We start from the raw sequence: 25,673 nt of genomic DNA, 5'->3' as shown, positions 1-25,673 counted from the left end.
ACAAGCTTGTGTTGGTTTAGTTGTGAATGATCACTAGATCAAAGCTCAAATTAGGAGAAGGAGAATTGGTGGAAACTAATCCTGAAATTGGGAGAGTCTATGCTCGAAAGACAATGTCAGAAGAAGGTTCTGTAGGGCCAGACCCTCAATTCATAGAAAGTTTCCTAGCTATAAAGTCTATGGTAGAAGAAATGCATAGGAACTTTAGAAAGCATAAGGATGAAGACTCATCAGGCTCTAAGCAAGATAAAGAAGAAGATAAATCTCATTCCCATGACCACTCCAAAGAGAAGGGAAAAGAAGAAAGCTTCCCTACACCTCCTAGTAGCCTTGTGCATAATAAGAAAGCATATTTGATTAAGTTAGATGTTAAATTTGATTTGCCTATATATGAAGGAGAGTTGAATGCTGAAAAGTTGGACAATTGGATAAGACAAATTGATGTGTATTGCAGAGTACAAAATATAGACTCAGAGAGGAGTAAGATTCAACTGGCAAGCCTACGCCTAGGAGGCACTGCCTTGGTATGGTGGGAAGGCAGAACCCAAGATGATATGAAGAAGCATGGTAAGATTATCTCTGTCTGAAGTGACTCTGTTTCTGCCATCAGAAAGCAGTTCTATCCATTGGCCTACATGCAACAAGCCATGATGAGCTGGAAAACTCTTCGGCAATTGAAAGGGCAAAGTGTACAAGGGTATACTCAAGAGTTGCGAAAGAGAGCGTTGATGCTAGGCATTTCATTAGACTCACCATAAACTCTTTTGAAGTACATTGGTGGTCTACACAGCTACATCAGGCACACTATCCTCATGTTTAATCCCACTAGTATAGATGAGGTATCTGTACATGCTACTCATCTAGAAGCTAGAGGAAAGAATGGAAATCCAGAAGTTAGGGGACCATCCCAACCCAATGTAAGCAAAAGCAAGGAGAAAAGAAAGCAGAAATGGAAAGCAAGGAAGGCTAACACTGCACAAAAAGGCAAAGCTTCATGCACTCACTGTAAAAAGGAGGGGCATGATGATGAGCACTGTTGGATTCTGCATCCAGAGCTGAGACCTAAGAAGTCCGAGGGCAAGAAGAAGACGACTGCTGCAGTTATTCAGAAGGATTTGGGGTCAGACTCGAGAGATGAAACAATCATAGCAGCCACAGGTATAAAAGGTAAGAATTCTGAAGCATCTACTAGTAATTCTGCTCAATCTGTTATTGATGAAGAACATGAGAGAAAAAGGCGTGAGATTTTCCATATTCGAGTTGTTTCCAAATATCAAAAGATTGATACTTTGTTTGATAGTGGCTCACAAGTAAATCTGATTTCTGAAGCAATTGTAAAGAAATTGGGATTAGCAACTACACCTCATAAGAAGCCATACCCATTAGGATGGTTGAATGATAAATCACAACTACAAGTGACTAGATAGTGCAAACTCAAGTTTTCTTTTGGGTCAGCATTTGTAGATGAGGTTGAGTTAGATGTAATTCCTTTGGATATATGTGGAATTGTTTTAGGAAGTACTTACTTGTATGATAGAAAGGCTATTTTCTATAGAGCTGAGAACAAGTATCTACTTGTTAAAGATGGAATTGAATACTTTGTAAGAGCTCATAAGCTCAAGAATAATTATACTCTCATAAACTCAGGACAAATGAAAAGAATGATAAATTCATGCAAACAGTTCTTACTAATGGTTGTAAAAGAAAAGAAAACTGATAAAACCAATGTATTTGAGGGCTGTAATTATGATCAGCAAGCTGATATAGAAAAGATTGTTTCAGAGTATGATGTCTTGTTTCAAGAACCTCAAGGTCTGCCACCCAAAAAGGAAATAGAACATGATATTATTTTGCAGCAAGATGTTCCTTTGCCTAACATTGGGATGTACAAGTTATCTGCTTTAGAGAATGCTGAAATCAAGAAGCAGGTGCAGGAGTTGCTCGATAAAGGGTTCATCAGGCATAGCGCATCACCATGTGGGTCACCAATCGTTTTGGTGAGAAAGAAAGATGGCTCGTGGAGAATGTGCATTGATTACCGAGCACTGAATAAAATAACGATCAAAAATCATTATCCCCTTCCTCACATAGATGATCTTTTAGATCAATTGAAGGAAGCTATTTATTTCACCAAGCTGGATTTGCACAGTGGATACCATCAGGTCAGAGTTGTAGAGCAAGATGCATGGAAGACTGCTTTCAAAACAAAGCAGGGATTGTATGAATGGCTGGTTATGCCTTTTGGCTTGACCAATGCCCCTGCTACCTTCATGAGATTAATGAATGATGTACTCAGACCTTTTCTTGATGATTTTGTTATTGTGTATCTGGATGACATTCTGATTTTTAGTAAAATGTGGGCAGAAAATTTAAAGGATGTTAAGCAGATATTAGATGTTTTGAAAAGAGAAAAACTTTATGTTAAACTCTCCAAATGTGAATTTGGCAAAACCTCTCTAAATTATTTGGGTCACATAGTAGGGGGAGGTGAACTGAAAATAGATCCCTCTAAAGTGGCAGTCATTGTAAACTGGCCTAAACCCAAGTCTGCTACAGAAGTGAGAAGCTTCTTAGGAACAGCACAATATTGGAGGAAGTTCATTTCAAATTTCTCCTCAATTGTAGCTCCCTTACATGCTTTGACAGGATTGAACAAGGTGTTTCAGTGGGGAGGCAAATAGCAGAAAGCATTCGACACCTTGAAGGATAAAATTAGTACATCACCTGTACTAGCACTGCCAGATCTACAAAGACCATTTGAGATACAAACTGATGCCAGTGACTATGCCATGGGAGCAGTGTTGACACAGCACGATAAACCCATATGTTATCATTCTGAGACTTTTAATCCTACAGTAGTTAACTATCCTACCTATGATAACTTCTTTCACTATAGCTTTCCAAGATTATAAAATATTAATATATATTAATATTTTTGTGAAATAAAATGTGATTAGCGATGGTCTTGATAGTGAAGAGTTAGTTCCCATGAAATTATTGGTTCAAACCTTTTGAGTCAGTGTATGTATATTATATATGGGAGTTAATTCTCATAAAATTAAACACTACGGGTTACCCTGCAAAATATATATATGAAATAAAAAGTTGAAATATTTCACTTATTTATTGAAATTACTTTTAATATAACTAATATATATGGTTCAATCATTACTAATATAGAAGTGTAAATTAGCTAATTTTACAGAGAAATATTCGTGTCCCCTAGTTGCCCACAATCTTTTCAGAATGTTTAGGGATAAATCTTAGGGTCACGTAATTGTTCATAAATATTTCAACGAATTTATATATGGTTCAATAATTGCTAATATAGAAGTTATATTTAAAATTAGAATAGTTGAAAGAAGTTACTCCACAAGGCCAAACACCTAGTAAACAATTTTTCTAATAAAGTTTATTTTTGGAATTTTTTTAAAGTAAAAACACAATTATCAATTTTTTAAAATTAATTAATTAAATTAAAACTATAAAATAATAATAATAAGAATAATAATAATAATAATAATATTAATATTAATGATATTAATATTGATATTGATATTAAATCTTTTCATAGACGCGCTCTTTTCGCAACCTTTAAAGAATTATATTAATATTAATATTAAATCTTTTCATAGATGCGCTCTTTTCGCAACCTTAAAAGAGGTAAATTCGTGTCGCCTGGTTGTCCACAATATTTTCAGAATGTTTAGGGACAAATCTTAGGGTCACCTAGTTGTTCCCGTCAATATGTTTTAAGGAGAATTATTAGGGTCACCTTAGCCATCAATCTTTTCAGAGATGCGGTCCTTTCGAAGAAAATACTGGGGTCAATAAATCTTTTCATCCTGGCATCCCTGTCAATATGTTTATGGAGAAATATTCGGGTCACCTAATTACCCATCAATCTTTTCATAGGAGAAATATTCGGAGATGCGGTCCTTTCGGAGAAAATACTGGGGTCAATAAATCTTTTCATCCTAGCATCCCTGTCAATATGTTTATGGAGAAATATTCGGGTCACCTAATTACCCATCATTCTTTTCATAGGAGAAATATTCGGAGATGTGGTCCTTTCGGAGAAAATACTGGGGTCAATAAATCTTTTCATAATGTTTATGGAGAAATATTCGGGTCACCTAATTACCCATCAGTTTTTTCATAGGAATAGGAGAAATATTCGGGTTACCTCTCTTTTCCTTCAAGCGTTCCTTTCACAATGTTTATGTAGAAATATTCGGAGCGCGTAAAGCTTTTCATACAAGCGTAAACCAGCGATTGTGTGTAAACGTAGTGGGAGGAGACTTGTGCGTAAACCAGCGATTGTGTGTAAATGTAGTGGCAAGGAGCAAGCCCACGAGGAGGCGTATAATGGCAATGAAAACAATGAGGGTGAGTCTAGCCACTCTCCTCACGTCTGGCACACCCACCCACCACCCAGTCAGCGACCTCCCAAGTTGGATATGCATAAATTTGACGGTTCTCACCCGTCGGCATGGATAGCACAAATGGAGCAGTATTTCAAACTGAATCACATCTTCGATGATGAGACTCAGCTTATGTTGGGGAGCATGTACTTGGACAATGAAAGGTGGCAATGGTGGGAATGGCATCAATGTTTCACTAGACCTTTTAGGACTTGGACCAAATTCACCAAAGCTCTTCAAGACCGCTTTGACCAGGAATCATCTTTTTTGGGTCGTCTTACTAAGCTCCGACAAACTGGTACAGTGGATGAATATATTACAGCTTTTGAAGCTTTAGCCTTCCGCACTTGGGGTCTCTCAGATGTGTTCTACATGGAATGTTTTATCAGCGGTCTTAAAGAAGCTATCAAAGCCCAAGTCCTACTGCACCACCCTCCCACATGGACGGAGGCTTGCAAGGTAGCTCGTAACGTGGAACGTGCATTAGCAACCCAATACAGTCGCCAAAATTTCTCCGCTAAAGGTCGCCCCCCACAGGCTCACAACACGACTCAAACACTTCAGGTCCAAAAGGTGTCACCTGCGGAAATGGCCGAAAGAAGAAAGCAAGGCCTATGTTACTACTGTGATGAAAAATACTCCCCAGGTCATAAATGCAAGGAGCCCAAATTTTTTCAAATTGATGCCACTGACTACAGCTCAACAGAGGAAGATCCACCACTGGAGGAACATGAGCCGCTAGAAGAAGACAACCAAAAGGACAATGTCTCTGACGAACCAGTTATTTCTTTGCATGCTTTGGCAGGGATTTCTTCCCCTCAAACTCTCAAAATTAGAGGTTTTATTAAACATCGCCCAGTAGTAGTCTTGATTGATAGTGGAAGTACACATAATTTCATCCATCAAAAAGTCGCAGAAGCAGTGCATTGTTTTGTACGAGCAGTTTTTAACTTCCAAGTTCAAATTGCGGATGGAGGCACAATGAAATGTGAAGGCCGCTGTGAAAATGTCAAACTTCAAATGGGGGATTATCAGTTGAAAACCCACATGTTTTCCATACACATGGGGGGTTGCGACATTGTCCTCGGCGTTGAATGGCTCCGCACTCTTGGGCCAATCACAATGGATTTCCACGAGTTATATATGAGTTTTAAGCAGAACAACTACACACATACCCTCCGTGGACTCTAGGCGGGAGCCCCCTCTATCATCAGCTCACATAGGATGGAAAAATTGTTAAAAAAGGGCAATCATGGAGTTGTAGCTCAATTTAATGCCATCCAGGCAGTCGAAACCAAGCCTCTGCCAATTCATCCTGAGATGCAACAGATTTTAAATAATCATCTGTCGATCTTTGACAAGCCTCATGAGCTTCCACCCTCGCGAGGGGAACATGATCATAGCATCACCTTGGTTCCAGGAGCCCAACCCCCAAATGTGCGCCCATACAGATATCCGTTCACCCAAAAGAATGAAATAGAAAAAATCATCAAGGAACTCTTGGAAGTAGGTGTCATTCGTCCCAACATTAGTCCTTATTCATCCCCAGTGGTCATGGTGCTCAAGAAATATGGGGAGTGGCGGATGTATCCCGACTTCAGGGCCCTCAATAAGTTGACAGTCAAAGATAAATTTCCCATCCCGGTGGTTGATGATTTGCTGGATGAACTGAATGGGGCTCAATTCTTCACTAAGCTGGATCTTCGCTCAGGCTACCACCAAATTCGCATGAAGGAAGTCGACATCCCCAACACTACTTTCAGAACTCATGAAGGCCATTATGAATTCCTGGTCATGCCATTTGGTATTTGTAATGCCCCCTGTACTTTTCAGAGCCTTATGAACCACATTCTCAAACCATATCTCAGGAAATTTGTCCTTGTCTTCTTCGATGACATCCTCATCTATAGTTGCACTTGGGCCGCACATCTTCAGCATGTAGATCTACTCTTGCAACTGCTCTACAAGCATAAATTATTTTTCAAGATGTCTAAGTGTTCGTTTGGCATGGCAGAAGTAGAGTATTTGGGCCACATTGTGGGGTGTGAAGGTGTCAAGGTGGACCCCAAAAAGATCCAGGCAATGCAGGAATGGCCTCAACCTAAGACCTTGAAGAGCTTGAGAGGATTTTTGGGTCTCACAGGCTATTATCGTAAATTTGTTCGCAACTATGGTCACATAGCGAAGCCCCTCACCCAACTCCTAAAGTAAAATTCATTCTTCTGGAATGAGGAAGCACAACAGGCCTTTACAGCTCTAAAAAATGCCATGTGTTCCACTCCAGTCTTAGCACTACCTGACTTCACCAAATCTTTTGTCATTGAATGTGATGCTTCGGGTACAGGTATTGGGGCAGTCTTAATGCAGGAAGGGCGACCGTTGGCCTTCACAAGCCAACAACTCAGTGGGAGGAATCTGGGCCAATCTACCTATGAGAAGGAAATGATGGCCATCTTACATGCAGTCGAGACCTGGCGACCTTACTTATTGGGGCGACGTTTCCAAATCCGCACAAATCATCACAGTCTTAAATATTTTTTGGAGCAACACCTATCCTCCCCACAACAAAATAAATGGCTAGCCAAAATGCTGGGATATGATTATGAGATCATTTACAAGAAAGGGAAATACAATAGTGTAGCAGATGCATTATCTCGCCAATTTGAGGAGGAAAGTACTCTGCTAGCAATTTCCCTCCCCATTCCAGAATGGATTGAAGAGGCTCGCAGGGAATGGTTTTCATGCCCCGGGCTCTCCCAACTCATTTCTCAATTGCAGGTAGATCCAAATTCCACCAAGGGCTACTCGTGGTAGGATGATATTCTTTGCTACAAGGACTGAGTTGTAATATCACCAACATCCACCCTCAAAAGTCGCATTTTGGCAGAATTGCACTCATCTCCCATTGCAGGACATTCGGGCTTTCAGAAGACGTATGCTCGCACCAGAAGATCATTCTTTTGGACAGACATGAAAAAGGACATCCTTACTTTCGTAGCAGAATGCGATGTCTGTCAACGCCACAAAGGGGAAACCGTCAACACACCAGGCACATTACAACCATTGCCCATTCCGGCATCAATTTGGACGGAGGTTTCTATGGATTTCATTACAGGTCTTCCAAAGTCAGGGAACAAGTCAGTCATCATGGTGGTTGTGGACCGACTGTCGAAGTATGCTCATTTCTACGCCCTACCCCACCCGTTTACACCAACTTTGGTTGCTCAATCTTTCATGGATCAGATCTTCAAATTGCATGGCATGCCCACTTCTATTGTGTCCGACCGCGACTCGATCTTCACCAGTAATTTTTGGCAGGAACTCTTCAGAATACAAGGAACTCAACTAAAACTCAGTACTTCCTATCATCCGCAAACAGATGGTCAAACCGAAGCCGTCAACAAATTTCTAGAAACCTACCTTAGGTGTTTCACTTCAGAAAAGCAACACCTTTTGGTACAGTGGCTACCTCTGGCTGAATGGCGGTATAACACCAACTATCATGCCACCACCAAAATGACTCCCTATGAAGCAGTGTATGGTCAACTCCCGCCTTCACCTACTTCGTATCTCAAGGGATGCTCAAAAGTACAAGCAGTGGATCAACTCCTACAACACCGCGCAACCATGCTTGCCCATCTTCGAGAGAATCTTCATCAAGCTCAGAACCGCATGAAGCAACAGGTAGACCAGCATCGCTCAGAGCGCCAATTTCAAGAAGGGGATCAGGTCTTTTTACGACTCCAGCCATATAAGCAAACATCACTCAAAGACAAGGGGTGTCAGAAACTCTCTCCCAAATTCTACGGACCATATCAAGTACTTCAACGCATTGGAGAAGTGGCCTACAAGTTGGCCTTGCCACCTACTATAAAAATCCATCTATTTTTCCATGTCTCATGCCTCAAGAAAGTGATTGGGAACAATTGCAGAATTCAGACCAGTCTACCTGAATTGGACGAAGAAGGGTCCATCTGGCTTCAACCCGAACAGGTCCTAGACACACGAGACAAGCAACTGCGCGGCCACATGATTAAGGAAGTCCTCGTCAAATGGAAAGACACCTCTCCAGAAGATGCAACTTGGGAACCAGCCACTATTCTTCAGCAGTTTCCGCAGCTTCAGCCTTGAGGACAAGGCTAGTCTTAAGGGGGAGGGCATGTTAGGGTCCCACCCTAACCCCCTTATTTATGTAATGGGATCACGTCATAGTCAAGAGTCAATAAAGCCCATATTAATAATTGTAAGTGGTTAATCCGCAATTAATGACGGAACCACAGTTAGTTGCAAATGGGTCGTAGTATTAGATAGATGGTATTAATAAAACCCACGGTATTGGCTCGTGGTATTGCATGTATGAGTCATATATAAAGGATAGAGACTCCCTGCGAGGAGCATCGTGTCTTATTTTGTAATCGAGCTCTGCTCTATTGGAGGTTGCCCCCTCGAAGAGGCAAGTGAAGATTACTCTCTGAATAATAAAATCATTTCTATTCTGTGTTCTGGGTATCTTTTCTTCGCATATTCTGTATTTTGGTATCATTTTGCAGGTTAAGAGCATAACAGAAAGTAGGATATATGCAGAAAGGATGTCGTGTGTAGAGTGGAGGGATGTGCAAAATAAGGAATATGATGTAATATCCACGGGTTAAAATTCCATGTAATAAAGTTAATAAAGGAAAAATAAGACCAAGGTCATGGGACACGTATTCCAAGATGAATGCTAGCAAAACATCCTAGTGTGGGTGTTCATTTCGTTTATTGTGGCTAAGGAAATTGGCAAAGGCATTGGAAAAATCTTTGAAAAGGAAAAGAGGTAATAATTGGTATTTATTTATGAAAATGATGTAAATTAGGAGAGAAGGAAGGCGAAAGGTCATAGGTTGCATGTGAGGAGGAAAATGAAGGAAAAATAATGGAAAATGAAGAAAATATAGCCCTCATTGATAAAAAGGCTTCTGAGGATCAGTTCATGGGCTTTTTAACAATTTTTGGGTGGATCTCTCTCTCCATTCTCTCTCTCAAATACTTGGAGCATTCTTGGATCACTCTAAAATTGAAGGAAGGAAGCTAAGGAAGGACAAAGAAGGTAAAGGGAAGCAAAGATCAAGAAAGTAAGAGTGTATCAAGCAGTTACAACATGATTACTTGCAGGTATCGAGTTGCATGTATGATTTCCTTCCTAGTTTTGGCATGCATGGTATATGCCTGTGTGCATTTTCTTCTCTTGTTGTCATTGGCATGGGTTTTTCCAGGTGTGATAATGGTTTCCATCCTTTCCTTGCCATTTCTAGATAGCCATGGTGTGATGGAGTTTCTCTTACTTGGTTGAGCTAAATTGTTAGATGGTTTCAAAATCGAGTGGGGTGGTCATAGGAGAAAACACAAGGCCTAGGACTCCCTAGATGGTCAAGGTGAGATTACGGTAAAGCCTGAATTTGTATACCCTCGTTAGGCCTACTAATCCTCGACCAATGAATGACCAGATATATGGTAAATCCCAAAGGGTGGAGACAGACAAATTCCTCATGGTTTAGGTGGAGAGATCTGAAGGCATCCATCCTTGTATAGTCCTAGTGATCCCTGGACCGGTATGTCGTGGGATTGTGGTAAAGTTTGATTGTATAGATGAGGGCTTGGGCCTTAGAATCACTTGGTGGATTACGGTAAAGCCTGAGGAATACCTGGTTGTTTTATTGTAAGTCCCACATTCATGCTTGGAATATGGCACAGGGGTGATTGGCTAAAAGAAAGAATTAGTTCAGCCCAATATATGGTCAGGTGGTACGTGGAAGTCCCTGACCTATTTGCATTTTGCATATGTTAATAAGAACTATTTTCCTCTTGTGTATTATCTGTAAATGTTTTTGTTATTATGTGGTTATAATGGTTTTTCTATCATTGTTATTATGTTGGTTATATGTTGGTTATAAGCATGGTTTATGACAGAATTGAGTTATGGCTCTCATCTTGTTTTGTTTCGTAAATGAAATGTTAATGAATGTATGACCTAATAGATGATATTGCATCTATTATGAGAGGGAATCAAACCTTCTTGACAAACCTCAGATAAGTATGAAGTCCCTATGCTCATATGTGTTTATATGACCTATATATTACATGTTCATGATGTGTTTGACATAATTTTTGTCATGGCTACGCCTTGTCAAGTCAGGTCCCTATTCACATTTTTCATTATAGACCTTGTCATCACGTTATTTATCATTTCTATAAGTTTCATTAAGTTCTAGGCAGAGTCCTGAGTCCTAGCCTTGAAAAAGTGGCTCAAAATTCAAGGTCACTAGCACAGAATTTCCTGTAAAAGGTTGCAGTCACATGGATGCCTTGTTGTGGGAGCGACTGGTGGGTTACAGTCACTTGGAGGGCTTGTCATGGGTGCGACTAGAGGTCTATTTTAGTAAAAAAGAAGGTTAACTTAGGGGTTTGGCACCTAGAGTGGTTGGTTAGCCTCTAGGGGTCCTTTAGCTCTTGAGGAAGCTCATTTTGGTTTTGGTTTGTCCATTCCAGTTCCTTAACTATACTTGGGGAGTTGAATCATATAATAGTAACTCTTCATAACATGTTTACCTCAGTGGATCGGTTATCTTGGTTAAATGTGGGAGGAGGGTGTTATAGAGTGGTATCAAAGCATGTTTTGTTCTCTTTGGGTGATATTTGTGGTATCAGAGCATGGTTCAACCCTTCGACTGGATGGATGGAATCTCTTTTTTCATTCATGTATGTAGGTTGTATATGTGTGTGTTATGTATGCATGGTCATGGTCATTTTTGTAGTTGTGTTTTTGTTGGGATGTGCTTGTCATGCATGCATGTTGGTTGTATATTCATTTTTTATGTGTGTCACTGTCTATATGTTCTTGTGCATGCATTGTTATGGTTATGGTTATGCATGCATAGTAGGTTAGATATGAATTGTGGTGGTCGTTATGTAGTTTGTGTCATCGTTATGCTCTTGGTCGTTATGATGCTAATGTGTTGGCTCAGATAGAGCAGGAGATGCAAATAATCAAAGTGAGGTTGAAGCACTAGACCTTAGGGTAAGTGAAGATCCTCATATAGGTTTGTATGGTGGGTATGCAGGTATGTTGGTTAATGGTTGTTATAAGCATTAGGGTTATGAACATGTCTATTAGTCTATGGTTGTTGTTTTAACATGTATGGTAGATGTTAGTTAAATAGTGTGATCATATGTACATGTGTTGGTTAGTCATGAAGGATAGTAACTTGTTGTTATATGCATTGTGGTCATATGCATGATGGTTATGGTAATTATACTCAAGGTATTGATGCTATAATGTATCATTCTATTTTGGATTGGCTTGTGCAGAAGGTTATGGTTATGATATTTAGGCATGAGTTTATATATTTGTGATATTGTGTCATTCTAATCTAGACTTACTTGTGTAGATGTGATAGCGTCCTTTGAGATACATTGAGGTATGAGTTTGAATATGTCATGTATTTGGTATTTGAGTGTTTGATCATGTCATTTATCTGTTGTTTGAATGTTTGATTAATTGCATGATATGAGTATGTGTTTATAATATTACATGAAGGAATGATCTTGTTTAAGATGGTTGTACTAACACAGTATGTGCTGAGACATTTGATATGTGCTTGAGTATAAGTGAGCACTAGGTGTAGTATTATGATTAATGACTGTGACTTTATTAGAAATGGTCGTTAGTATTGGTAAAGGTTGATTTCAAAATAATAGACATGATGTATTGATCTTTGGAACGTGTGACTGACATGTGTGAACAATTGTGGGGAAACTGATATTTATGATTTTGAATTACTGGGGAGGGTGAATCAGTAATTCAATATTATAATTTATGCTCAACTTAATCTTCTTCTTATGCAATTAATGGTTTATGTTTGTGCTTAATTATTATTGACTTCCTTCTACAGGTGTCGAAGAGAGAAAATTGTAGATTTATTTATCAATTATTCAAAACATTCACACAACACGCAAGAATAAACACATGAATACACTATATATAAGTGGAAGCCCTAAAGGGAGAAAACCATGAATTTTGGGTTGAAAGTGATGTAAAGGAAAGTTGCTACTCCTTATTACATCATATTTTTGTAGGATCCAACCTAAAAGAGGCAAGGAAGCTCCAACTCCCACAAGTTTTATGCAGGATACGACCCACAGGAGGCTCCTACCTCAACATGCTACAAATTGTTCCTTTTCAAGATACAACATAAAAAGGGGCAGAAATTTCTCAATCACAACATCATGTCACAAATGATGGTTACCTCACTTATAGTTTTATTTTCAAGTCTACTGTTGCACTGCTTCTCCTTTTCACTTTGTATCTCTTCCCTTGCTACTCATCCACTTTCTTATGTAGATTGTTTTTCTTCCAAAAAGGTTCTTTTACAATTCCACATTGTATATTTTATAAGCAAGCCATATTAGTTGTTTGTATTCTTTGCAAGAATATAAAATGAAGCATTGTCTCTTGGACTTCCAAAAACTTCTCACAAGCTTATCTCTTCACTTTCAGTTCTAAAAAACTAATTTGTAATATAAAATATAGTTGAATTAAAACAACTCAATTTGTAATGATTACAAGAGAAAAATCAAATTTTCTTTTATTTTCTACATTTTTTGTTCAGTAAGAAACACACACACACACACACATATATGCATTTTTAATGTCCCATTTTAACAATGTTCAACCTTCACATTCAACCTTTGCACTTCACATCACTTTCAGACTCTGCAATTAAATTAACAATATTCATCGACATTAATCAGTCAACTCCTCTTCCTATGTTTCTCCTTCATACCTTGGTTCTTCTCCTACATACCTTGCTTTTTCTGGCCTTTTTCCACCAATGACAATAATTCCATCAATCTCCCTCTTTGGCGTTGATGGAACAACACTTCTCCTCTCCTTTCTCTTTTTTTGACCTCCCCCTTTGATAGTAATGACAAGGGGGATTGAAGAAACCCATATGTGTGCATATAGTATTCGAACATATGTGAATAATAAAGTAGATTTCCAAAATATGATGGAAGAAATATACCCATAAATGCTTTCAATATATCATTTCAGCATCTTTGATGAATTAGGGCATAAAACCCTAAATTCAATATATATATATATATATATCTATATATATATATATATATATATCTATATATATATATATATATATATATATATATATCTATATATATATATATATATATATATATATATATATATATAGATATATATATATATATCAAGATTTCAAAATTTCCAGGGATGAACATTGAAAGTTGGTCCATGATGAACACTGCTCAACAATAACTAACCTCAATGCTCTTTAATGATGCATATGAAAAATTGATCATAAATGGGAGTAGGTTGCCCAAGATACCTATTAATTCACCTTCCATAGCAACTAAAATTATCAGTTTTGGCCTTGGATTGTGGCATTATTTCATTCATAGCTCTTGTTGCAGCTACTTATTCTCCAATCAGACGTATTCATCGAATTATTTATATGATAAAATATCATTAATTGATCTCCTCCAAGGAAAAAAAATTACCTTTGGTTTGATTCGCAATAGAAGGTTCTGATTTTTCACCATCCATTCCAAATCCTAGTGCCTGCTACCGATGTTTTTTAGTGTCCAACATGCCCATCCTAAGGAAGCTTCCCCATACACTTGTAATTGTGCAGCTCGGTACAATGAAGAAATGTACCAAATGAGTTTTACTTTGCCATATTCATTGGAATTGCAAGCTAAGGAGGTGCCTAAAGATGACTAGATTGGAATTGTCATTACGATGCCCAATAGTCTCCACTAGCACACAATGTTTCTTATAATGGACATAGCATTTACATCAACAACTCACCAACATTAAGCATGAAACTCAATTTCCTTAATACATTAGTCATACCAAACTTTGAATGTCAACAACATGAACTCTTGTAGCAATAGCATCTTCATTCATTTGGGATAGTCAAGACCTTTAATGACTCACTCGAGCACCTACATATGCATAAAATTATTTGGGTCACACAGGGAAATCAACTTTAGAAGGATGAAAATATTCACACAATTGATATTATATGCAATGTTCAAGGCTTATCAAGAGGCTGCAAGTCTGCGCCTCAAATGTCTTAGCCAAAAATCTTAGAAGGTCCAAATTTAGGCCTGTTAAATGGGCTAAACAATTTTGATGTGTATTCCTCAGAACATGTTGTAGCTTCCTACTCCAACACACATGACAGATTGATATCTGATGAATGTTAATTAATAGATGATGTGCCAATGTAACAAGGTAAGTATGTGTCATATTGATTACTGAAAACCGTGAGAGTGCTACAAGCCAATGCTTATATTTGAATGGTGTCTTCTTGTGTATAGAAACACATTGTATCCTACATATAACGTTGCATATGGTGCATATGGACTATTAAATATGTTGGAAAAAATATATACGGTGAGTAAATAATATACTTTGACCATTGGATCTTGGATTAAATGACTATCCATTTTTATACGTTGGAGCTTGGATCTTGGAGCATATACTTTGAGCAGCAATAAATATTTGTTGGAAAACAATACATATACATTGAAATGATAATCGATATACATTGAAACAATAATCGTCCAAGTAAGAACTCTATCGATATATGTTGAAATGATAATCGATAATAAGTTGAAACAATATCAATATATGTTGAAACAATATCGATATATGCTGAAACAATATTTGTTCAAGTAAGAACTATATCAATATATGTTGAAACAATATTCGTTCAAGAACCATGTCGATATATGTTGAAACAATAATCGATAATAAGTTGAAATGATATCGATATATGTTAGAAACAATATTGATATATGTTGAGATGATAAACGATAATGCATTGAAGCAATATTCGTTCAAATAATATACGTTGGACAGATAAACGTTGAAACAATATAACGTTGGAGCATATACGTTGAGCAGTATACCTTGGATCATAAATGTTGAAACAATATAGCACTCAAGCTCAAAGGAAATTTCTTGGAGAAAATAATAAGAGCTACAAATAATATAGGTTGAGGCATGTACATTGAGCAAAAGATAGGTTTTCTAGCTACAAATAATAGGTTTTTCTGGTTGCAAAATACCCATTTGTCTCTTGCTACAACAATAACATTGGAGAAAATAATAATAATACTATTTGTGTCTTGGTTTAGGCCGCAAATAATATACATTGAGCTGCTCTCCAATAGGATCAGGTTGAGATACAGGTGGTAACTTTCGGCCTGTCTGTATTAAGAAATTCAATGTTGGAGCATGTATCAATTTCATCATTATATTCCAACACTATCCATTCAACCATTTGCATTAGTAACATATTTATGTTGGGTTGTCCATTTTTATTATCTTTATGTTTCTTGTCATACTATTCCCATTCTGTCTTCTGCCATTCTTTACCTATCATTATTAATCTTCTATTACTTTTTATTGTTGACACCTTTTCTTCAACAACTCATTCTATCCTGCACACGGGTGAATTATTTTGAGTGCTCAATTCTCTTTGTGTTGCCATTTCCTTCTTGGTGCTTACTCTAAGTTTTTCTTGAAATATTACGAATCTCCCTTTTTCTTTTAATATTTTTAATGTATGTAAACAATCAATGCTAGTGATTCCCTTTTCAATGGCATGCAATGGTAGCCTTTTGTTCAACAAATTGTTGTTCTCGAAATTTTCTTAGTATTGGATGCCCATAAATTGCATCTCGATCACTATAGAGAATAGACTTGGAAACACAGTGGTTTTGGATGTCTATTCATTTATTTGCAATGAGATATATGAGTTTTATTTTCTGCATCTTGAATAGATATGGAGAATTCGCTATTTGAATTTAAATGTTATGCTTTAGAATAGCTATAAGCTCTTAATAGTGGACCCTCATCTGATCTTCATTTTCAACTAGGTTGTTGATGCTTTCCAAGAGATTTATTTTATTGATGGTGAATACACTTTAACTCTTCTTGCATCCAAACCATTGAGTTCATAATAATAGTGTTGAAGGACTTAAATACATCCTAGTGATGAACTAAACTGTAGAAATCTAAATGTTGAGAAATGGCGATAAGAAATTCTTGTTTAATTTGTCCTTGAATTAAACTGAGAATTAAAATCAAATTCTATTCTCATAGCAACTTGTAAATAGTTAATTAAGTTTAATTAACTTAATTAGCTTAGGAATTTCGAGTTGGAAGTCATTCTATAGTCATATATATGTTCTCCCTAAGTTTTAGGGGTCTAGTATGATTTTAAATTGAGTTGGAAATTAGATCACTCAGTTTACTGAGTTAAGTTCAGTTAAATTAGTTCCAAACTGTTTGTGGAACTAATAGAGAGTTAATAGTCAGTCAGTACACTGGTTCATCCACAATTGTTACTTCAGTTAACTGAAGATTCCCTCATCAGAAACTCATGCATGATGATTTTGAGAAAGACCTAGTTGAGACTAGAGTGCATGGATAATGTTCTATCAATTGTATTATTTACTAGATTTTAAATATCATGCATGCATCAGAGATTGATCCTATGTTTGGATTGCATAGTTTTGGAAAATACGGCTTATTCATCCTAGGAATTACGCAAGAGATTAGGGGTTTTGAGAGCTGCAGAATTGGTTAAGTGTTGGCCAAGAGCTAGCTTGTGAGCTGAGAGAGTTGAGCATACTTGTGTGGATTTTTTCTAGTGAGAACAAGCTTTGTATCTTCACTCATATTTTTGATATATGCAATACAGATAGTGGGGTTTTGAGTAGTGGATTTCCATAGATACATCTTGTGTTATGTGCCATTGATTTATCTTCTTCTTGTTCATATTGTTTTCATCAATATATTGGCTTCTGTTGGTTGAAAGTAGAATTAGATTCTTGTCTTGTGCTTTAGTACATTGCATAAGCTTGTGAATCTACAAGATTTTCTACATGGTATCAGAGTTGGGAACAGTATACTTGAGGAAATTTCAAAGTTTTGAGTTTTGGGTTACATGTGAATTTCAAAATTGCAATACATACTTCAGGATCGGCAGATGGCATTCTACAATTTGCAGCTCGAGTATGCCTCGGAAGGCAGCTCAAATTTTATAGCCTAGAGGGATAGAATGAAGGTTGTGCTAGAGGATAATGGCTTGAAGGAATTCTTTGATCAATAAATTCCTAAGGTAACAACGTCGGATGCAGAGAATTTGGTTAAATGGAAGAAGTGTGTGGTGAAGGCGAGGCGCATAATCCTTGAGGGAGTTTGAGGCCACATTGTCTCGAGTAGAAAACATTGACGGACTTGTATCAGAACAATGGTGACCAAAGGAAATTGGCATTGAAGGACAAACTTTGAAAAATAAAAATGGAGAAAGGTGAGACGATTCAAAAATACTTGGAAGTGTTGGAATCACGGTTGTTGAGGATGATATGGTGAGTATTGATCTTCTAGGACTCCCAAAGAGTTGGCGTAGTTATCAGGACTTTGTCAATGGTTAGGAGAAGTTGTTGGATTTGATGTAGGAGGAGATGAGGAGGAACACCATGGATGGCTCTTCATCAAAGACAGATGATGAAGAGAATTGTGCATTAGTGATTAAGGAGAAGAAGGGAAAAGGGAAAGCTTCCCATTCCAAATCGGATTCTTGTCATGGATGTAAGAAGAAAGACATTAAGAAAGTTAAGTGCTTTCATTGTCATGAGCTGGGCCATTTTGCTACAAATTGTCCACTCAAGAAGTCCAATAAGAAGTCCTCAGGAGGAGTGGTGGGTGAGCCTTTGGCCTCTCAATTTGAATTGGACTTTTACCTCATTGCATGCATGGTGTCATCAATGATGGGAAGTGTATGGCATTGAGATAGTGGAGCTTCATTCCACATTATTGGTGACAAAGAGTTATTCAATGACCCAGAGGAGAAAGATCTCCAGATGCATATCGAGATGGGTGACAATGAGAAGAATAGTGTTATTATATTGGGCATGATTACTTTTTAGAGGGAGCATGGGGCTCCACTCACCTTGAAGAATGTTATTTATGTGCCTAGACTGAAGAAGAAATTGGTATCAATTTCCATGCTTGAGGATAGAGGCTATGATGTAATCTTCTCGAAAGGAAAGGCATTCCTTTGACACATAACCATGGGTCAAGTAAATAAGATAGGGGTTCAGGTTAAGAATCTTTATAAGCTGGAGGTGGAGGAGTGTGCTTATTTGAGCACTAAAGTAGAAATGGTGCAGAGCCGAGACGTTGGCGAGTTGTCGCACAGGTGGTTGGGCCACTTGAATCATGGGGCTTTGAAGATATTGCAGCAGATCTCTACCGATATTTCCATAGGTATCCTTGAGAAAGTTAATACATGCAAGGGGTGTCCTTTGGGAAAATACACCAAGTCTTCCTTTCACGACCGAGACAATCAAGCAAAGGCTATTCTAGTGTGAGTCCATTCAAATGTGTGTGGACCATTCTCGATAGCATCCACGGCCAAGCACAGGTATTATGTTATATTTGTTGATGATTATTCTCGTAAATGCTGTATATTTTTTTGCAGAAAAAGGATCAAGCTTTCACAAAGTTTTGTGAGTTTAAAGCATTGGTGGAGAAAGAGTCGAGAAAGAAGGTTATAGCTCTACGGAGTGATAATGGTGGTGAGTATGTCTCAAATGAGTTTAAGAACTTATGTGCAGCAGAAGGGATTAAATGGGAGTTGACGACACCCCATAACCATTAGCAGAATTGGGTGGCCGAGAGGAAGAATAGAAGCATAGTAGGGGCAGCGAGGGTTTAATGTCGACATTGGCCAAACTATATGAAAAAACCTCGACCTCAAATAAGTTATTTCTTATGAAGCGTTTATTTAATACGAAGATGTCAGAAGGTGGATCTGTTGCTCATCATTTAAATGAGTTTAATACAGTTACCAGTTAGTTAAGTTTTGTAGGGGTAACTTTTGATGATGAAGTTAGGGGCTATGTTATTTCTGTGCTCATTGCCAGAAAGTTGGAATGGTTTAGTTATGGCCATTAGTAACTCTGTCTCTGGATCTAGTACTTTAAAGTTTGATGATGTTGTCGGTGCAATCCCTAGCGAGGAAATGCAACAGAAAAGCTCCGGTGATGTTAGAGCCAAGATGCATAGAAGTCAAAATAAACATACATACACAGTAATTAAATCATGCACAAAAGACACAGAAAATTAACGTGGTTCACCCAACCAATCTGGGCTACGTCCACCAAACATAGGCATCGGCAATTCTTTATTATCAAACAAGAGATTACAAAATAATATTTTCCTCACAAACTCTCACACCTCTCAAACAATCTGTATGGATACCTGTTTTATAGCTAAGAGAATCTAACTGCCTCATAAATCCTCTCACATCAAATATAGGATGCATTAACTCCCTCCCAACAACCTGGAGCTAATCTAGCAACAAATTCCTATTGTTGTCACACACTGAGATTTTTGCCTATTTTAATGAATCAGAAAATCTCAACAATATCCACCTTGACAACAATTAACCTGATTCCCTGTTTGTTTATTATTTTATCTTTTCTGCAAGCCAAGAGAAGCCAAACACCAACGTAGCTTCTCTAACAAAACTGGTTTCGTGAACATGTCTGCACAATTCTCCTTTGTATGCACCTTTTCAAGAGAGACTCCCCTTTCAGTGATAACCTGTCTTACAAAATGGTACTTGATCGGTATATGCTTTGATTTACTATGATAGGCCGGATTCTTATCCAAATGTATTGCACTTTGACTGTCACAAAATAACTTGATGTTGTCCTGCAGCCTACCAAACTCACCAAACAAAACTTTCAACCAAATCGCTTCTTTGCAAGCATGAGAAGCAGCAATGTATTCTGCTTTAGTAGTGGATAAAGCAACAATGTTCTGTAGCTTTGACATCCAGCTGATAGCTCCACCTGCAAGAGTAAAGACATACCCTGATGTTGACCTTCTCTTATCCAAATCACCTGCAAAATCAGAATCAACATATCCGCAAACAAATTCACAACTCTTAATGTAAGTGATACAATAACTACTTGTGCCTCTCAAATACCGAAGCACCCATTTCACTGCTGACCAGTGTTCTTTACCCGGATTTTCCATATACCTGCTGACAACCCCAACTGCATGTGAAATATCTGGTCGCGTACACACCATCGCATACATTAAACACCCTACTACATTAGCATATGGAATTCAAGACATAAATTCCTTTTCTTTATCTGAATTAGGACATAAACTCGAAGAAAGCTTGAAATGGGAAGCGAAAGGGACTAACACAGGCTTCACATTATTCATACCAAACCTCAAAAGTATTTTCTCAATATACTTTTGTTGTGATAGCCATAGCTTACCATTGCTCCTGTCTCTGAAAATCTCCATGCCCAAAATCTGTCTTGCTGCTCCTAGATCTTTCATATCAAATGTCCTTGCCATCCGAGCCTTCAACTTGTTGATTTCTTCTATGCTTTTGCTTGCTAAAAGCATATCGTCAACATACAATACCAAGATAATGAATATGCCATTATTTAACTATTTAAAATAAACACAATGATCATATTCACTTCTAACATATTTCTGACTCAACATGAAAGAATCAAACTTCTTATACCACTGCCGAGGCGACTGCTTCAGGCCATATAATGACTTCTTGAGCCTGCAAACAAATTTCTCATTGCGATGTTGAACAAACCCTTCCAGTTGTTCCATATAAATTTCCTCATCTAAGTCTCCATGTAGAAATGCAGTCTTAACATCTAACTGCTACAACTCTAAATCAAGCAAAGCCACTAATGCTAACACAATTCTAATTGAAACAATTTTAACCACTGGTGAAAAAATCTCATGAAAGTCAATGCCGGCTTTCTGAGAAAACCCTTTTGCAACCAGCCTCGCTTTGTACATGTCTTACGTATCATTCACACCTCATTTCAGCTTGAAAACCCATTTACACCCCATAGTTTTCCTGTCTTTCGGAAGCTCAACCAGATCCCATGTGCCATTCTTACCTAAGGCCATCATTTCATCCTTCATGGCTGCTTTCCACTTGTCACTTTTCGAACCTTCTATTGCTTCCTGATAGCACAGAGGTTCATCGTCATTAGCAGTAAATGCAACAGAAGTGACATAATCATCATACCTTCTCGGTGGCCGTTTGATTCTTGTCAACCTCCTTAAGGATGTTTCTAGCGCTTCCTCGATTGGCTGACTACCATCTGTAGGAACTTCTTGACGATCAGTATCTGAGACCTATTCATGATCTATACCTGAACCCTGTTCATGTTCTGATTCTGAAACCTGTTCATGACTAGTATCTGAACTATGGTCATCATGACTATCATTAGAAATGCTATCAAACTGAATGTGCTGAAAGTCAGATACATCATCCTGTTTCAATCTACTATCTACATCTAACTGTACAAGAGAGGATTCATTAAACTTTACATCTCTGTTAATGATGATTTTGCGGGTAGTAGGATCCCACAATCTATATCCCTTTGTTCCAACACCATACCCAACAAAGATATACCTTTTATACTTTGGATCTAATTTAGTTCGTTGATGTTTAGGCACTAGAGCATATTCATCACAACCAAACACTCTGAGTTTAGAATAGTCACAAGGGTGACCTTTCCATACCTCTTGAGGAATCTTGCAGCCTATCACCGTCGATGGAGATCGGTTTATCACATAACAAGTTGTTGCCACCGCTTCCGTCCACAACTCCTTTTGCAACCTAGCGTTACTCAGCATACTCCTTGCTCTCTCTAGAAGAGTCCTATTCATGCGTTCAACAACTCCATTTTGCTGAGGAGTATAAACCGTGGTCTTATGTCTCTCGATCCCTGCATCCTTGCAATAGCTGTCAAACTCCTTGGAAGTAAACTCACCACCATTGTCAGTTCTTAAACATTTTATTGTTCTACCAGTGCTGTTTTCTACCAATGCTCTAAACTGCTTGAAAACTGAAAAAACATCAGACTTCCTTTTCAACATGTAGACCCACACTTTCCTAGAAAAGTCATCAATAAATGATACAAAATAATACGAACCACCATATGAGGTTGTAGGGGTTGGTCCCCAAACATCTGAATGGATATAATCAAGTATGCCTTTACTAGTATGTTTGCCTGTTTTAAATTTTTGCTTACTTTGTTTTCCAAACAGACAATGCTTACAGAAATCTAACTTTCCAGACTTTAGATTTGGAAGTAACTTGCGATCAGACAAAATTTTTAACCCTCTTTCACTCATATTCCCCAATCTTTTATGCCATAAGTGAATGGAACTACTATCATGTTCAGACACCATAGACACATAATCTGACCCTGTACTTCCTTCTAACTGAAATAGATTTCCTACCTTCTTAGCTTTCATAACTAGTAAAATACCTTTGTAAATTTTCATTACTCCACCTTGAATTACAGTTTTATATCCATTTGAATCAAGTGCTCCTAATGAAATCAAATTTTTCCTTAAATCTGGTACATGCCTCACATCAGTTAACATTTTAGTTGTCCCATCAAACATTTGCAGTTGTATACTCCCAATTCCTAGAATATTACATGTTACATCATTACCCATGTACACAACACCATCATCAATTGATTTATATGTCTTAAACCAGTCTTTATGAATACGCATGTGGTTTGATGCACCGGAATCTAACAACCAATGTTTACCATGATTTGACACATTAACTGATAATACTTCATCACTCATACCTGAACCAGATGTCGAACTTGTATCTGTCGTATTTGCCTCCTTCTTCTCTGTCGAAGAATCTGCTTGAGAAGTTTGCTATTGTCGCTTCCAGTAGTCCTTCTTTAAATGCCCTCATTTGCCACAAAACCAACACTTTAGCTTACTCTTCTTCCCTTTCGACTTTGAACGTGAGTCGCTCGGCCTACTGGAGCGTCTTTCTGTCGAACGACCTCTAACCATCATAGCTTCTGATGTAGAGGTTTCTGAATGCGACCTTCTCCTTGTTTCTTCCGATAATAAGGATGCAACTACATCATCAAACTCAATAGTTTCTGATGAACTAAGACTTATAAAAGTAACAAAATGATCCCATGACTCGAGCAACGAGCACAATAAAGTAAAATCTTTATCCTCGGATTGAAGTTTTACTTCTATACTTTGTAATTGCACCAAAAGAGTATTAAAAGCATTCAAATGATCAGCAATTGATGTACCTTCTTTCATTCGCAAATTGTACAACTGCCGCTTCAGGAGAATCCTATTGGTTAAGGATTTGGTCATGTACAGTTTCTCCAGTTTCGTCCACAAACCAGCAGGTGTTGTCTCCGACACGATATTAAATAGGACATCATCAGCCAGACACAGTCGAATAGCACTTATTGCTCTTTCATCCATCTCTGCCCACTCATTATCTATGATGTTGTAAGGCTGTTTGGATTTTCCCAAAAACGCCTTTGCCACACCATGTTGGACAAGCAAATTGTACATTTTCACCTTCCAGATCTCGAAATTATTTTTGCCATTAAACTTCTCAATTTCAAACCGGGCACTCTGAGTTTTCGCCATTTTGTATCAACCAAAAAAAAAAAAAATACAATAATCTCCAAAACACCAACTGTTAAATACCAGCAATTAATATAAAAAAACTGCCTATGCCTTATATGACACTGCCTTTGCCTTTTTAAAAAAAAAAAAAAATTATGTGTCGTTGTACCATACGTTCACATACTTCAGAAATTCATGGCACAATTTTTATGATATCAATAACTGACATTGGCTCATGAATTCATACACCAAAAATAGAATTCAACGCAGAACATATATCAACGCAGAACATATATCAGAAATCCAAAAGAACTCCAACATCCGCTCTCACTAGTCCCAGCATTCTAAACAAAAAACCTTGCCATCAACCGAGACAACCGAGACAACAATGCGTGGTCAAAGGGGACCTGTTATGTTAAATTTGCAAAGTTTTGCAAAGACACAGATAGAAAACCGCATAACAGCGTGTTGTAATAAAATTCTGTTGTGAAAAACCGCATCACAGCGTGTTGTAATAAAATTATGTTGTGAAAAACCGCATCACAGCGTGTTGGAATTAAATTCTGTTGTCTTCTGCTTAAATAAATTAGAGGTATAGGCGATGGAAATTTAAGGCACGCGTGATCATAGTTATCATATCTCAACAATTTTCATGCATCCAATACCATGCTGGAGTTTTGACGATTTCAAGAAACTGTATGTAAACTATAATCAGCTGACCTGGTTAAGAATCGAACCCGTGAGCGATTTATGGCTCGCTCTACCTGCAAATTCAATTGCTGCAGGACAGCATACGCACTCTCCACGCAGCATTAACACGCAGGTCTGACAAATCGTCCTCCACGCAGCAATTGATCAGCAACGCACCAGCAAGGTTTACACAGCCAGCGCTCCACAGCCACAGTGCAGTTCCACCGACCCGTCACTCCTCCGCTGCGCACTCCTCCAACCTCGCTCTGATACCATTTGTTAGAGCCAAGATGCACAGCAGTCAAAATAAACATACATACACAGCAATTAAATCATGCACAGAAGACACAGAAAATTAACATGGTTCACCCAACCAATCTGGGCTACGTCCACTAAACATAGGCATCGGCAATTCTTTATTATCAAACAGGAGATTACAAAATAATATTTTCCTCACAAACTCTCACACCTCCCAAACAATCCGTATGGATACTTGTTTTATAGCTAAGAGAATCTAACTGCCTAATAAATCCTCTCACATCAAATATAGGATGCATTAACTCCCTCCCAACAACCTGGAGCTAATCTAGCAACAAATTCCTATTGTTGTCACACACTGAGATTTTTGCCTATTTTAATGAAACAGAAAATATCAACAGGTGAGACATCAAGTAATGTTTTGATTGTAGATACTAGGGGAAGAAAAATGGAAAGAGGAAAGAGCCTTGGATATCGCAGTAAGTCAAGAAAAGGCAGATCCAAGTCCAGATCAAGGATAGTGTGCTGGAAATGCGGGAAGAAAGGACACCTGAAGAAAGACTGCAAGTCTCGAAAGGGAAAAGGAGATGCGAAGTAAGAAAATAATCATGAAGCGAATGTAACAGGTGATGTGTTGCAAGATTCTTTGGTTCTTTCATTAAAAAATATTATTGATGCCTAGGTAGTAGATTCAGGGGCCTCATTCCATGCCACACCTGAGAGGAAACATTTTT

This window comes from Pinus tabuliformis, chromosome 4_1 (genome assembly GCF_031772625.1).
Source record: "Pinus tabuliformis cultivar Carrire ecotype Pingquan chromosome 4_1, CPIR1, whole genome shotgun sequence".
NCBI lineage: Eukaryota > Viridiplantae > Streptophyta > Pinopsida > Pinales > Pinaceae > Pinus > Pinus tabuliformis.
The sequence above is the reverse complement of the archived record's forward strand: the minus strand, read 5'-3'. Positions refer to the sequence as shown.